General features: G+C 33.3%; 1 long non-coding RNA gene across 1 annotated transcript; it reads left to right on the top strand.

Moving 5' to 3' along the window:
• The first annotated feature begins 1,273 nt into the window (after window positions 1-1,273).
• Window positions 1,274-2,997, top strand: LOC134856830 (uncharacterized). The gene is made up of 3 exons (XR_010164850.1): window positions 1,274-1,331; window positions 1,589-1,694; window positions 2,426-2,997. It is a non-coding gene; the product is annotated as an uncharacterized LOC134856830 (long non-coding RNA).
• The last annotated feature ends 12,904 nt before the right edge of the window (window positions 2,998-15,901 follow it).

Here is a 15,901-nt window from a genome sequence, read left to right as displayed (position 1 = left end):
TTAACTTTGTGCTAAAGCATATGATTTCACTGAGGGGTAGCTTGTTTTGGGCTCGCTTGGTATTTGTTGAGTAAACTCATCTTTAATACTGGAATGGTAAAGTATTTTTAAAATGCGGCCTTCACAAAAAATAAACATTTGTTTGTTTGTTCTTTATATGCTATGCCTGATCTAACAAAATTATTAGAAGCTTTTAATTCATCTTACCCGTATCAAACACATTCTATATAATTCTGACGAGAAGTACTCAAGCTCTTGTCTAAATATTTTGCCAGAACTTCTTTTTAAAATGTTTATATAGAGCAGGGATTCCCAAAAAACGTTCAAAGTTTCTAATCATACAAGGAGTTTCTAAACAAAGGAGTTTCTACTATTATTTCTAACTGGAATTAGCTAAATTTAGACTCTTTCTAGCTAGAAAAAGTATCTAGGTGTGGCTCAAACCGTCGAAGTAACGTCGTATAGACTGTTTTGCTTGTTCTTTACTTTCTAGCTAGAAAAAGTATCCAGGTGTGGCTCGAACCCGCGAAGCAACGTCGCATAGACTGTTTTGCTAACGCTAGGCATCATCAACTAGGGGGACCGATCGTTTAGCAGACGAATTTTTTAGCATAAAAAGTGAAAATTGAGTCTTCTAGCAGCCCAACGTAAAAAAGTGATGGATGATTGATTGACAGACTCAAAAAGAGACTAAGTTTGGGGCCAAGCTTCCGCAATTAGGTAAATTATCTCACGATTTGTCATTAAAACTATCAGCTTCAAAAACACAACAGTCTAAATTAGCGGCGAAACAAAGATTTGCGCGCACAATAACACTCATGTTGAATTGAAGCGCAGCGGAGCAAGCGGTCGTTAATCGCCAATGCCGCGTTTGAAGTGAGCTGTCACACTTTATAATTGTTCTGAGTCTGCTAAAAACCGGTCTGCTAAAAAACCAGTCTGCTAAAATCCCTAGACCCGTCAACTAGGGCGCTTATTTTTAGCATTGTAATTTAAAGTAATACTTGTTATAACAAGTGCTTTTCTTGCATTGCATTGCTTCGGCTACAAACTCGAAGCATGTTTATCTCGGGGCTAGTTTATTTTTTTTCACCAGACCAACCTTTTACCAGACCAACCTTTTACCAGTTCACAATAAAAATAATTCAGTTAAGATATTCTAAAATTGGAGGACGATTCCAAAAGGAATTGGTTAACTTATACAACTTCGCTAATAAACCGCTAAACGTTTGTCTTTAACTAGACTAAACGGCGTCATTTATCTGTCAATCAATTTGGTTGGTAAATCTCTATGTTTTAAATTTTCTGGTAAAAGGTCACTGTAGTAAAAGGTCGGTCCTCTTTTATCTCCCTGCTGTTGAGCAATGAACTGATTTCTGATCATTTTTTCTATAAATTGTATATTTGTAATGTTAGATGAGAAATAATTAGTTTCTGAACAAAAAACACAATCAAGTTAAATTATCTAAATAAAATTTCTATCCAGATTAGAAGCTTTTGTTGATTGAGAAATAACTGGCAGCTTGAAACATCTAATAAATTTGATCTTGAAATATGAAAAGGACAAATAAAATTGTTTTGTTATTAGTATTAATCGGATTGATTACGGTCATGAAAGATTCTCTCAAACCCGGAACCACTTTCTGGACATCAGATGAGATGTACTACCACAGGAAATCAATTCACGAACAAAGGTGAGGGAAGCATCTAGAAATAGGCTGAAATACTTCAATTTTTATAACTGCTCAGATTAATTTACGAAAGAAATCGTTAATTTATAACAATAAAAACTAAGCAAACTGCACTTTAAATGAATCAATATGAAAATTCAATAATTTTTGGCATGAGGCGACACTTTGTAACAAGCGACAATTCCTAAGAGGCGACAATTCGTAACAAGCGACAATTCGTAAATGTAGATTAAGCGGGAACCACTAATCCACGCGCAGTATTACTCTCGTGTCGGATGTAAGCGGAGCGAAGCAGAGCAAGCGTATTCAATTTGCCAATGTATTCTTACGAAATGTAGCTTGTTACGAAATGTCGCCTGTTACGAATTGTCGCCCTACCAAATTTTGGCTGTTAGCTTCAAAATTTGACGCCCTCTATGGCTTGTGATCGTTGCTCCTTTCTCGAGAGAGAGAGAGAGAGAGAGAGAGATGCAGCAAGCTGAGCACAAAAAATTTGACAAAATAATTACATGTAGGTCATGTTTAGGGATTCAACTGCACTTTTCCGTAAATATGTGATAAATTTGAATCTCTTGTTTTTCGAGTAGACAAATGGTCTTCTAACTGAAATTTAAACTGAAAAAAAAACTGAAATCTATAAATCTATACTGCTACTTTCACACGCCATTGAGATTTTGGACTCATTTCTTCGGATAATTTTTTCAGCGTTTTCTATATAATTTATGTTTTTTAAGGTGGAACACATTTTCAATTGACGAGTCTTTTGTTCACAACTACTGTCAGCACGAATTGAACGTTAAGCCATGGGTGAACAACAGTACTGACACAACTAATCAACCTCGCATTTGTTTTGTAGTTGGCGACGACTTTCTTGGAAAAAAATTTCAGATTGAAGGCGGAAATTACGAAATGCAGCAGCAGAAAATTTTGTTTGGGGAAGTTTTCCCTAAGTATCCACACGCAGTTTTCGTTGACATTGGAGCTATGGCTGGCATATACACAGTATCTGCTGCTTTGCTCGGACGAAAAGTTTTTGCCTTTGAACCTCTAGAAAATACACTGAAGAGTTTATACCACAGTGTCGCCATCAATGGTCTTCAAGAAAGTGTCAGTATATTTCCTTATGCTCTCAAAGAAAAAACGTATTGCGTTTACTCTAATTTCTTTTTGACGCCCAAAAATGTGGCAGCAGCTAAGCTTGAGCCGGATCAAAACTGTTCGAAAAACGAGAATATTAGAGTGACGACTTTGGACAATTTGTTGCCGACTTTCCAAAAATTGGGAATTAAACAGGCCAGTGAGACAAAAAATCAAGCAGTAAGCTAAACTAATGAAAACAACTTGTCAATTTTAAGAAACGCGTATTTTTTAAAAACTTTTCAAGGATGCTTGGATTCTTCAACTTATCTGAAACTTTAGCTAGAAGACTTGGAGTGTGAATAAAACGGCGTATTTACAAGCCAGCAGAAAATTACGTCATTTGAATTTAAAAAAATTTGTAACTGTTTCATAATTATACGCTAAAAATTTATAACGGCGCCTTATTCTTCAATATATAGTAACTTTGAGGGGGACGTGCGTCAAAAAACACATCAATTACCTTCTAAAACGGGCCTTCAAAACAAAATAGCGTTCAATCTCTGCAAAATAATGTCTTTCTGGTGGTTTTGAAGAGCTCAGAAAACAATATGGTCACAAATTGAATACAAAGCTTGAAAAAATTAGTCTTCATCTAACTTTTTTGTAAGTGCAACCCTCAAAAGAATTTTAGATTAGCCTCTGGTTTCATAAATAAGGTCTGATTGATTTGCTTGTCACATGCCATCGTAAAAATTGACATTGAAGAGTCTGAACCAAACGCAATTCTCGGAGGTCAGAAGTTCCTGGAGGAAATAGACATTCCGTACATACAGGTCGCGGGCTCATTTCTCATTTTCATCCACATTAGAATGGTTTATATGAAAGTTTTTATACTGATTAGTTTTTATTCACAATTCTATGAGATAGCAAAGGCAGTCGCTGGCTGTACCAATAGCATAACAATTTCCTTCTATATACATATAATACATATTGGTGAAAAAAACGTGAAAAGAGCCTTATAAGATGGAATTTGGTCACAACTCGAAGCGGCTGAGATCACGTGATGAAAAAGACTTACAACAACAGACAATTATTCGGAGCTTCATTTCAGTTATGGCGAAAAAGTATCGTGCTTTTTCTCTGCCTTCAAAAGCCAACTTGAGTTTGGAGAATGTTGAGCAATGGCCGAGAGATATCGCATGGATACCCGTATCGAAGTTCAATAGATAATAAATGGTTATTTCGGAATATCAAAAACGAAAACTAATTATGTTATATTTTTTATCGTACTTTTCAAATAAACAAAGAGTATATTTTTGTACTTTTATTTCGATAATTAAAATAGCTTGAAGCACAGAGAGAACTTCAATTAATTAATTGTACTCACAGCGTTACATTTCAATTGAACTTCTTGGCTCTCAATGGCGTGATACCGCTTCTATATAGGTGTTTATTATGATCATTTATCCACGGGGGAAAGGACCAACACAAGAGCTGTACAGCTCATCACGGCGAACCGCTGTTGTGCCCCTGTTTAAGAACTACATGCAATTATTTTTTTTTTGGTTATTTTTCTGGGCTGGGTAATGTTGCTTCACCCTCAAGCAACGAGCACGGATCATGGTGGGCCTCGAACATCCGACCTTTCGATTGAGAGGCGGAGACGTAACCACTTCACCACGCGATTGATCTAATATTTAATTTCAAGAAAATGATTAAAATATTTTATTCCAAAACTACCACTTAAAATGTTTCTTTTTCTACGTTATTCAATATGCGTGTTAAAACTCAGCATTATTATTCCAACTCTCAAAGAAAACGGAGACACGGAGTATTAATGCTTGGGGTTTTTTTATTTAGTCAATTTCTAACCGATTTTTTTATATCCCTTTGAAGATATCGACTCTTTGAAAACAAATTTCAAAATTTATTTTACATCTGAACATTTTTGGTAAAGTTATGGGAATTTGAAAATTGTCAATTTGGCTATGGTTTGGCTACTAATTTGGCTACTAATTCATGCACGCTTTGACGTTTTTATTCATAATGCTGAAAGGGTAATGTACACTATTTATGCGTGGCGAATTATTCCGCAGAACAAAATCGTTTCAAATTAAATTGAGGCTGGCTAGGTTAATCAGTCGTATTAACTTCGTACGACTCAAACTATCACTATTGATCTTTGATATTGTTGAAATGTTCGTGAGATTTTGATCCCAAAAACTATTCGATATGGATTTCCTGTAGGCGAGCAGTCTTGTTATTTTTGTAGCATTACTTTTTTCTTACTCATTCTAGAATAATTAGTTTTTCAAAATTACGATTTTGAACAATTTTTATCCAGTTTCTTCAAATTGCAAAAAAATCATGCATTTATTTCCGAACGTCATTTTTTGAAACAATTATCAAAAAGTAGATAAACTCTGAGCTGAGCTTAAAATTAGAAATATGTATAACTTATGTATGTGCAACCATTTCTATTGGCTTTTACAAATATTGCCTTTGCCATTGGCTTTTACAAATAGCCAATTTAGTCCATTTTGATAATTAACGCGCGGTCTGTTTCGTCCTCTGCGCGCAGTATCGACAAATTTGCGTGTCAAATTCCAAAATACATCACTCTAGACTGCTTGCTTTTCAGCCCAAAACTCTGAAGGTTCCGGGTGCCTTTTGAAGCTAAAGAAAAAAAAAAGATTTAGCTGGGTAAAATCAGTGAATAATTTGAACAAGACTGCTCGTAGCAGGACAAAGTCCTGAATGTTGCGACTGCCTTTTGAGGTCTATGGACAGTAATAACATGAAAAATTTAAATGTAAAAAAATAAAAACAAATTTAAAAAAATTGAGATTTTTTGTAAAAACATCCCCCCACACGCCTTATGAAATACAAAGTGACAGATTTTGCTTCTATTAACAAATCATTTCTGGTATATAGGCTTCGTTGAACCAAATTGGAACGATTTCAAAGACGGATTAAGTCTCCGCTTACGCGTTAAAAACGTGATATATGTCGCGCGTTAATTGTTCCAAATTGACAAAAATGGCAATCTTTAAACCCCCATAACTTTACGAATAATTGTCACAGGTAAAAAACCTATAAAATTTAATTTCAAGACATCAAGAGTTTTCGAATGATATAAATAAGTTCCGTCAAAAATGGCTAGGTAAAAAGTCGAATTTTGTCTGAAGAACAAAACCATCCCGAGTACAAATATTCGGTTGTTTTTTCGTTATTTTCGTTATTTTCGTTACTGTCAAATGCTTGATTCAAAGAGTCTAAAAATGTGTTTTTAAATTAACTTGAAGAATGTGGATTTGCAGCTGAACATTAAGTTTCATATGTAATCAATTTGGGAAACACACTTATGTTTTTTTATTTTGATAATTATCAACTAAACTCGACTTTTGTAATTTTTAAGATAAAACTGTTGAACAAAAATGGCAACAAGGATAAATTTTTAAATAGCTATCTTATTTCAACTCATTAAGTTAAAAACACTTTTTTGAAATTAGCGTTTCTAAATGGTTCTTGTCCAGTTTTTTCAATTTGCAATAAAGAAGCACATATTTACTTCTAAGCGTCGTTTTTGGAACGATTATAAAAAAAACTGAGTGCTTCAGATACTAAAATTGCAACATATTACATGCCTTTTTTTCGTACTGAAGTTTCTCTTGTGTTTGTTGAAGCTATAATCAAGTTAAAGATTAGATTTTTTTTTAGTTTTTAGCGATATTAAGTTTTAAAGCAAAAAAAACATAAGCTCTAACCAATAGAATTTTCTAGGGAACACTTTCTGTTTGCTTCATTCTGATTGTTGCTGCTGTCTGACTGGTTCGCTGATTCACCCAATTCACCAATTTCTTCCCTGAAAAGAGCGATAGTTATCACGTCTCAAGTAAAAGTTGAATCGCTTCATATATGGGACTAGAAAACGGCTTTTTGGAGATGATGAGCCATTTTCATCAAAGTTGACATTTCAAGATATAAAAGATTTAAAACATATATGTGAAATCAATCCTGAAAATTTAGAAAACTCCTTTCATATTTTGATGAGTAGATGAGTAGTATGAACCATATGCAATAGCAGCTTTATTAAAAAACAAAGTTAAACTTTCTCTCTTACAAAACTCACTGAGGTTTTGTACGGTGTTTTCTTACTTAAGTGGAATACAAAATACCGTTTTTTGTATCATTTTTAGTAAAACAAGTTTTAGGTTCTCCCATTGAAAATTGCAGACTCTGAAATTTTTCATTGGATCTATTCAGCAATCTCTATCCTACCGATTTCAGAGAAAATTTAAAAAAGATTGATGAGTAGATTATGTTAACAATTTTTTGACCACACAGTGTTTTTATAGAAAACTCCAGTGCTAATTTACTGGTTTATTTAGAGGGTGAGATTTTCTAGTAGATACCATAGGGGGACTGATCGTTTATTATATTTGTCGACATATATTTGTTTTTGACTCTCAAGGACGACAGCAATTGTGTATGTGCTTTCTCTTCTCAGTAGGCGCTCTAAATTGGTTGTCACAGCGGCAAGATGGCAAAAAGAATTTTGAGTTCGGGCCTTTTTTACACAAAAAACTCACCAAAAATAAACATCAGATCGCACTGCTCTTACACTGAGCAAAACTACCCTTTATGTTCCGACTACCCTTTATTCCATATCGAATCGTTTTTGGGGAAAAATATTGAAAAACTTAAAAACTGTAAATTTTTTACATCATCATAGATCAATAGTGAACATTTGAGTCGTAGGAAAATAAAACGACCTGATTGGTGCTGCTGTCTGGCTGGTTCGCTGATTTGACTAAATCATCAATTTCCTCCCTGAAAAGAGCGATAATTATCACGTTTTAATTAAAACTTGAGTAGTTTCATATAAGGGACAAGAAAACGGCTTTTTGGAGTTAATAAACCATTTTCATCAAAATGAAATTTCAAGAGGTATTTTAAAAAATTTATGTGAAATCAATCCTGAAATTTTAGAAAACTCCTTACATTCTGATGAGTAGTATAAAGCATATACAACAAGGGCTTTATTAAAACCAAAATTAAACTTTCTCTGTTACAAAAATCACTGAGGTTTTGTACGTTTTTTTTACTTCAGTGGAATACAAAGTACCTATTTTTTGTATAATTTTTTTACCAAAAATCCTTTTTAGGTTCCCCCATTGAAAATTGCAGACGCTAAAAATTTTCATTGGATCTATTCAGTAATCTCTCCCCCACCCATTTCAAAGAAAACTAAAAAAAGATTGATGAGTAGATTGAGTTAACAAATTTTTCTAGAAAACTCCAGTGCTAATTTACTGATTTATTTAGAGGGTGAGATTTTCTAGTAGATACAATAGGGGGACTGATCGTTTATTAGATCCTTTTGATTTGTCGACATATATTTGTTTTCGACTCTCAAGGACGACAGCAATTGTGTATGTGTTTTCTCTTCTCAGTAGTAGCTCTAAGTTGGTTGTCAAAGCGACAAGATGGCAAAAAAATTTGAGTTCGGGCCTTTTTTATACAAAAAAGTCGCAAATAATAAACATCAGACCAGACTACTCTTATACAGGGCAAAACCCGGAATGTTCCGACTGCCCCATAATCCATATCGAATCGTTTTTGGGTGAAAAACTTTGAAAAACGTATAAACTGTAAATTTTGGATAAAATCAAAGATCAATAGTGAAAGTATGAGTCGTACGAAAATAACACGATCGGTTAACCTAGCTAGCCTCAGTTCAATTTTCAAACTCCCATAACTTTAATAAAAAATGATCAAAGGTGAAGTAAATTTTTGAAATTTGGTTTCTCAGAATTTATAATTTCATTGCCATATAAAAGTAACTGTTAAAACTTGGTTGAATTAAAAAAACCACCACATGTATAAATATTCCGTTTTTTTTTTGAAAGTCGGAAGAATAATGCTGAGTATAAAAAAAGAAACATTTTAAGTGATAGTTTTGGAATAAAATATTTAATCATTTTCATGAAATATGAAAATGATTATTTTGATCATGATCTAATCAAGAAATTAGATCATTCACGTGGTGAAAAACAACTGTATACAAGTGGTATAACGCCATTGAGATCCAAGAACATATTCGGAGGTGCACAACGGAACCCATTAAAAAATGTTAGAGAGCAATTGTGAATAAATCTAATCAAAATTGACAGTTTACCATGGCAGTGCCCTGAATAAACCGACTGATCTTCAACTGGGCTTGTAAATTTTTTGATGATTGAAAATGACAAAAAAACTATGAATGTTGGGAAAAAATGAAGTGTCAAAAGTTGAATGGTATAATGAAATATTACGACCAGCTAGCTTCAATTAAATTTGTATCATTGTGAGAGGACTTTGTAGGTGTGGGATAATTCACCACACATAGAAAACTTACGTTGTTTTTCAGCATCAAAACTTTAAACTAGCATTTTTTTGACTCGCGTTGAATCCATTGTTTTGTGGGCTAGTATAGTGGTGTGACCGTCCCCGTTACAACAATTAATATCGAGCTCTCGATCCCACCGCTGAGCAAAAGATGTTTTGCAAACTTGTCTGAAAAAAGAACAAAGGTAAACCCAAGCAATTAGTCGGAACAATAATGCATTACCCGGGTTGACCTCCATAAAACGAAAATGCTTATCTTAAAATTCCATACACCAAAATGCTTATCATACAATTCCATACATCAAATGTATGAAAAAAAACTAGTCACATAATTTTCATACCATTTCTTTTGACTGATATTTTGAAATTGATCAATACTGATATTTTGAAAATGTTAGTTTTGAAAATAATCAACTTTGAAAAATTTTGCCAAAAATTAAAAAGTTTGATGCTCTTCGTACATGATTTGTATAAAAAAAACAAAATGCAGGTCCTCTCCATTGTAAAAGCAGACAATTCACCCTCTGGTGACTCTAGTCTTGAGAAAACCATGGTCACGAACACGTCTCAAAAATTTTGTGAAAAAGAATTTTAAAATCATCAATTTTTTGGTTTGTGAGAAAAGGCTTTTCCTAATTTCCATATTTGAAAAAATGATTATCTTAGAGTTTTCTTAACCTTTTTTGTATCCATGGAACTGTACAAATTTGTCTGATAAGCATTTTTTTATATTTGAAAAAATTAGGATACACACTTTTGGTCAACCCGGGTAGCTAAAAATTTCAATTTGGTCACATTAACAAACTGCATACCCCCAAAATGTACAAAAAAACGTGACTGAAAAATCTATTCAACTACATAAATGCATTTCAGATTAAGCATTATTTTTTTCGAAACTAATTTCTACTGAATAATGAAAAAAGTATCATAACCATACAAATTTTCCCCTAAAGTCGGAACAAAAAAAACATCTATAATAACTAACTCAATTACAAAACAAGCGGTCAAAAAATACATTTGGAAAAGTCAAATCGTAAAATATCCTAACATTTTTGAGCGATACCTTAAGCACCTATAATCAAATCCATAAAATGCTTATCTTACAATTCCATACACCGAAACTGCTTATCATAAAATTTCCATATATGAAAGTTGTATCACTAGCATTTTTTTTGATGGTGACTACGAAAAATTTTTCAAGTAAAACAAAAAAATTTTCAAGTGTTTTTCAACCGCAAATTGAATTTTGTTCTCAAACAAACATTTTCCAAAAAATAAATTTTTGCAGGCAAATTTTAAATTTTTTGTTTGCATAACGTAGTCTTGGATACCCAAAAATTGGATTTTTTTCCTTTTCTCTAGATAACTTTTTTCAAACAGTCCTAGAACTTTTATTTTTTTTGTATGGCATGTTTACATAAGCCTTGATCATTGACTGATTTTTTGAAAATTTTAAATTTGAAAATAATCATCTTTGAAAGTTTTTGCCGAAATTTAAAAGTTTGATGCTCTCAGTATATGATTTCTGAAAAAAACTCATAAAAAATTCTGGTCTTTTTCATGGATAATTGCAGACGATCAACCCACTGGTGACTAGTTTTGAGTAAACCATGATTTTAGTCATTTTTGTTTGCTCACGAACACATCCCAAAAAGTTTGAGGAAAAGAATTTAGAAAATATCAACTTTTTGATTTGTGAGAAGATGCTTGTCCTACAATTTTCACATATGAAAAAAAGTCTTAGAGTTTTCTTAATCTTTTCTGTATCTAAGGAATTGTACGATATTGTATGATAAGCAACTTTTTCATATTCAAAAATTGTAGGATGAGCATTTTTGGTCAACCCCGATAGCTAAAGATTCCAATTTGGTGAAATTACCAAATTGCATGCCCACAAAACGTACAAAAAAAACTTGGGGGAAAAAGTGTTTCAAGGGCAACAATGCTTTTCAGATTGAGCAATTTTTTTGTCGAAACTCTAATTTGTATGTTTGTGAATAAATTGTATGTCTAATTTCTACTGAATAATGAAAAAAGATTCACAAACATAGAAATTCCGTCGTTTTCCACCAAACTCGGAACAAAAAATGATCATTTATGACAACTAACTCATTTACAAAAAGAAACGATAACGAAAACAAAAGGACAACTCAATTCCGTAAAACATTTTACCAATTTTTAAGCAATACGTAGAGCACCAATAATCAAATCTATAGAAAAACGACGCTATAATCAGCAAAATGAATTTTTTGAAAAGTGTTCGATTTAAGAGTTTCGCTCTTTATATAAGAGCTTGGTTGAATAAAAAACACAGAGGCGAAGCGGAGGTTCGCACTACTTGGGATACAAAAATTAATAATATGACTACCAGCAAATAAAAAAACTAAATCATAACTGAAACAAAAACCTTCAAAAAATTCTTCAACTTTACCTACACCATGAGCAAATTTACAAAGAGCTTCCAAAATGCTAAAAATAACCGAAACTTTCTTCGGGACCTCAGCCAACAAAATTTAGCACACGAAAGTCTTAAATATTTGAAATATTTCAGTTTCCACGAAAAACATGCCCTTCTTGAATCAAGTTTTGTTATTTGTCTTCTCAAGCATCAATTTTACCAATGCACCACATGCACAGAATACTCCTCGATTTCATAAAAAACACTATTTCCAAACAAAAATTATTGAAGAGCATGAGAAAAAAAATCAAAAAATTAGTTTGATTCTGTTAAACTAGTTTTTACCCAAAGCAAACTAATCGCAAGCGTAAAAAAAGAGGTATCAATGAACCATTTTATATAATGAATGTAACATTTTTAAAATTTAAAAAAATGTATCAAGTGAAATAAAAAAGTTAAAACATTTGTTTTAAATTGACGAAATCTATAAAAACAAAAAAATTATTTGTTAGAATTTTTTTTATTGAAACTATTTTAAACAAAAGGGTTAAAACAAGCTAATCAGGAAAAGTAGCAGACAGCAACTGTAGTCAACAGAGTAAATGAACAGAAGCATCTAGCATTTTTGAACAAAACTCCCAAAGACTTTGAGTTGATTTAATTCTGCTTTGATAGGACTTCACGCTTGCTTGGTCTTCATTTTTGAAAAAAAACGGCTAATTTTAGAAAAAAAAACAATCCAATGAGAAAAAAAACTTAGTAAATCAAAAGCCTATACTCGAAAAAATATATTACAATAATGTGCAAAAACTAATGAGCCATTCTACCAGCAACAAAGAGAATGCGAAAAAAAATTACCAATCGAACAACAAAAACAACAAAAGGTGGAACCACATATGTTATTTGAACTGAGAAAAAAATAGTTAAAAAATTTGAAAATTTTTCAAAAGACATTTAAAAGTTTTTTCGAAAACATTTGAAATTTTTTTGGTTTTATTTTTTTCAACTTTTCAAGAATTGATTTAGTTTTTTCCAAAATTTGATTTCAGAAATCAGTCTTTCCCTCATAATACCAAATGAAATTAATTGGAGAAAAAACGTTCGGAAAACAGGTTGACGAAATTAAAGACGACCTCCTCAAGCGCCTGAATTCTACCAAAAGTTTTCGGCACAGAAAAAATACTTTTTTAAAAACGATTAATAAAAATTCAAAACCCATACCTAATATGCAACTGCTAACGCACTGGCCCAACCATGGTGCTTATGAAAAGATTACTACTTCGATTTTCAATTTCACTTCCATTTCGATTACAAATTTGATTTCAGAAATCAGTCACTCCCTCATAATACAAAAAAAATTTATTCGAAGAAAAAACGTTCGGAAAATAGGCTGGCGAAATTAAAAACGACCTCCTCCAGCGTCATAATTCTGCCAAAAACTCTCGGCACAGAAAAAATACTACTTTAAAAACCATTAACAAAAATTCAAAGTCCATGCCTAATATACAATTACTGCACACTGCGCCAACCATGGTGCTTTTGAAATGATTACCATTTCTTCCACTCTGTGAATAAAGTTGTTTACGGGAAAAAAGTGTACCCGATTGCAATACTCTTGTTATCGCTAGAGTAAATATAATAATAAATTGTTTTCCAGTAATTCGATTGTGGGTACTTAAGAATTTACAAACCACGCCAACAATTTGACTGCTTAGGAGAGCACCATTGGACCTACAGGTCCGTTCACAGACTGACTCAAAATAAAAAAGCAACATCCAAAAAATTCAAACCCGTAAAATACCGTACTGTTTTTGTAAAAGAGTTGAGCAATAGGCGGAGAGAGCACCAATACTTAAATGCATGGAAAAAATGCTATAATCAACAAATCAAAACTTTTTATAACAAGTTTGATTAAATGATAGGGACCAAGTTCACTCCCCCCCCCCCCCCCCCCCCAAATAGATCAAGTTAAGATCCTCCACCCAAGCGCTTAATATAAATTAAATGCTCGATTCTGATTGGCTGAAAAATACCAATCATTCCCCTATATATGTTTTGCTCAACAGGAGTTTAGACCAGGAGCCTGATTGAAGGAGACTGACTTGAAATAAAAGTTACCATGGCAACATTATTTGTTAATTTCTCGTTAGCCTTCTCACGCCATCCCTTCAATGGGCGCCCTAGATCCAATCTTTTGCTTCGAAGCCGACCCAGTTAAATAAGGGTATTTTCTATTGTCTTGAAATACAAAATGTCTTTCTGCCCCACACGATAAAATTTTGCCCAAAACCCAATTTCGGGAGGATCAGAGCAAAGAAGTTGTATTTGCATTCGTCCTCGCCTGCTGAAATTGTTCGTAATTACTTCTGAGACTTTCATCAAAGTTTTCATTTAAAAAGTTTAACTTGAATAGCTAAATTAACATTTGTTCTGTCTGGGAAATAAGCAGCAATTTCCCGTGGGTGGAACGCAACTTTTGCTCTAATTTATCATGAAGTGCAACTTTTTAAGTTCACTTTGAAAGGGCGTGCTATCACAAATCAGAAATTACCAATTTCACATTCACTAGGCAATATACCATATGTTTTGTTAACATCCAGATTTAAGGCAAACTTGAGTTACCAAGTGCAAACATTGTAATCGTTTAATTACTTGAGTTTAAGAAAAACGAGCAAACCAATTCATGCGATAAGCGCGGCCCAATAAGTCTGCCGAATTCAAGGATCAGTTTGCTGATACTTGACATTTACATTATCCAAAAATCAATTTTCTACTTCTTTGCCTTTCAATTTCAGATAATTGCCGATTTATCTTAAAATGAGTTCTTTTGACTTTTTCGACTTTCTTCTGTCGATACCAATTGGAATCATGATTCCATTTACAGCTCTGAAAACCAAATTTGGCGATCAGAGAGAAAAGCGAAACGCGCAATCACACAGACGACCACGTGAACAAGCCCATCTCGAGGAAGACCACCGAGTCGACGAGAAGAAAAACTTCGACCAATCAGAATCAAGCGAAGAGCATTCCGAAGACTGAACTTATTCAATTTAACAAACAATTTTTCCAATCAAAACTTATATTTTCAAAAGTTATAAACTGTATCTTTGTTTTTAGTGAATGGTCTTTACTTAATTTATGCTTTGTAGAATAAACGGATTAAGTCAACGGATCAAGTCAACTGCTTTGGGGGAGGGGGGGGGGGGTTGGTTAGCATGTTAACTTGGTCCGAATAAATACAGCTCTTTTGCCTCCCCCCCCCCCCACCTGGAAAATTTACTAGTGAAATTTTGTTTACCTTAACTGAATGTTACGAAAATTGGCATGCGAACTAATTAGGCCCTGTCAAACACGTTTTGTCTTCATTGAAACTTAATTTGAAACGATTATTTTTCTTTTTTCATAGACACTAACAGAAAAGCTTGAGTTTAACCAATTTTTAACCATGGATCGCCAGTGCAGGTATTATATAATTTCGATAAGGCTTAAGATTTTGATTAGACTGACTTTTAATATTTAGGCAAAAACAAATTCACAAACTTGAAACAATTGACAGGCAAAAGGCTAGGTTTTTGTAAAAACAAAAACTTTTGCAAAAAATTGCAAAAAAAAATGCGGCGTTTTGGGGGTTTTCTGAAAACTTTGAATGGAAAGGTTTCCGAGGGTGCTATTTTTTGGGAAAAGCATATATTGGCGCCTCGTTTGGCGGTAATCTACGTTTTCACAAGAAAGTTTGATTACAAAGAGTTATTAAGAAATGTGACTATGACTATCAAGCTATGTAAAAGAGTTGCATAGCTTGAAGTAAGCAATCTTCATGCAAGTTTAAGTGTAAGGAATTGGGTTCCCAAGCTTATCACCCCGTGTTTTGTAACCCCCTTTTTCTTAACCCCCTCTCATATAACCCCGAAATCAGATAACCCCACTACAATTTAACCCCTTTTTAAAACCAATTGTTAGAATCAAAGTGAAAGTTACTTGAAAAGGATTCGGAACCATATCGTCGGTAAACATCAAAGCTTTAATTGCGAAAAATTTTGCGAACCAAAATGAGTTAACATGCACGCTGCTAAATGCGTTTTAGGTTTGAACAGAAATGACCTTGCCGATAGTCTGACTTTGATATGAACTTGAAAACGAATTCAAATCGGTGCATACTCAAAACAGTCCCATACAAAAGAGTCCGAAACATTTAAAAAAGGTTCTGAAAACAGTCCCATACAAAACAGTCCAAAACCATTTGGATTTCTTGACCTTGATCTTTAGCGCCGACAGAATTGATCTACGCTTTGAAAACTCAAACATGGGCGTAATTAAAGATCAAAGAGCCAAATTTGGAACA

The sequence above is a fragment of the Symsagittifera roscoffensis genome, chromosome 1 (assembly GCF_963678635.1).
Source record: "Symsagittifera roscoffensis chromosome 1, txSymRosc1.1, whole genome shotgun sequence".
NCBI classification, from domain to species: domain Eukaryota; kingdom Metazoa; phylum Xenacoelomorpha; order Acoela; family Convolutidae; genus Symsagittifera; species Symsagittifera roscoffensis.
The sequence above is the reverse complement of the archived record's forward strand: the minus strand, read 5'-3'. Positions and strand labels throughout refer to the sequence as shown.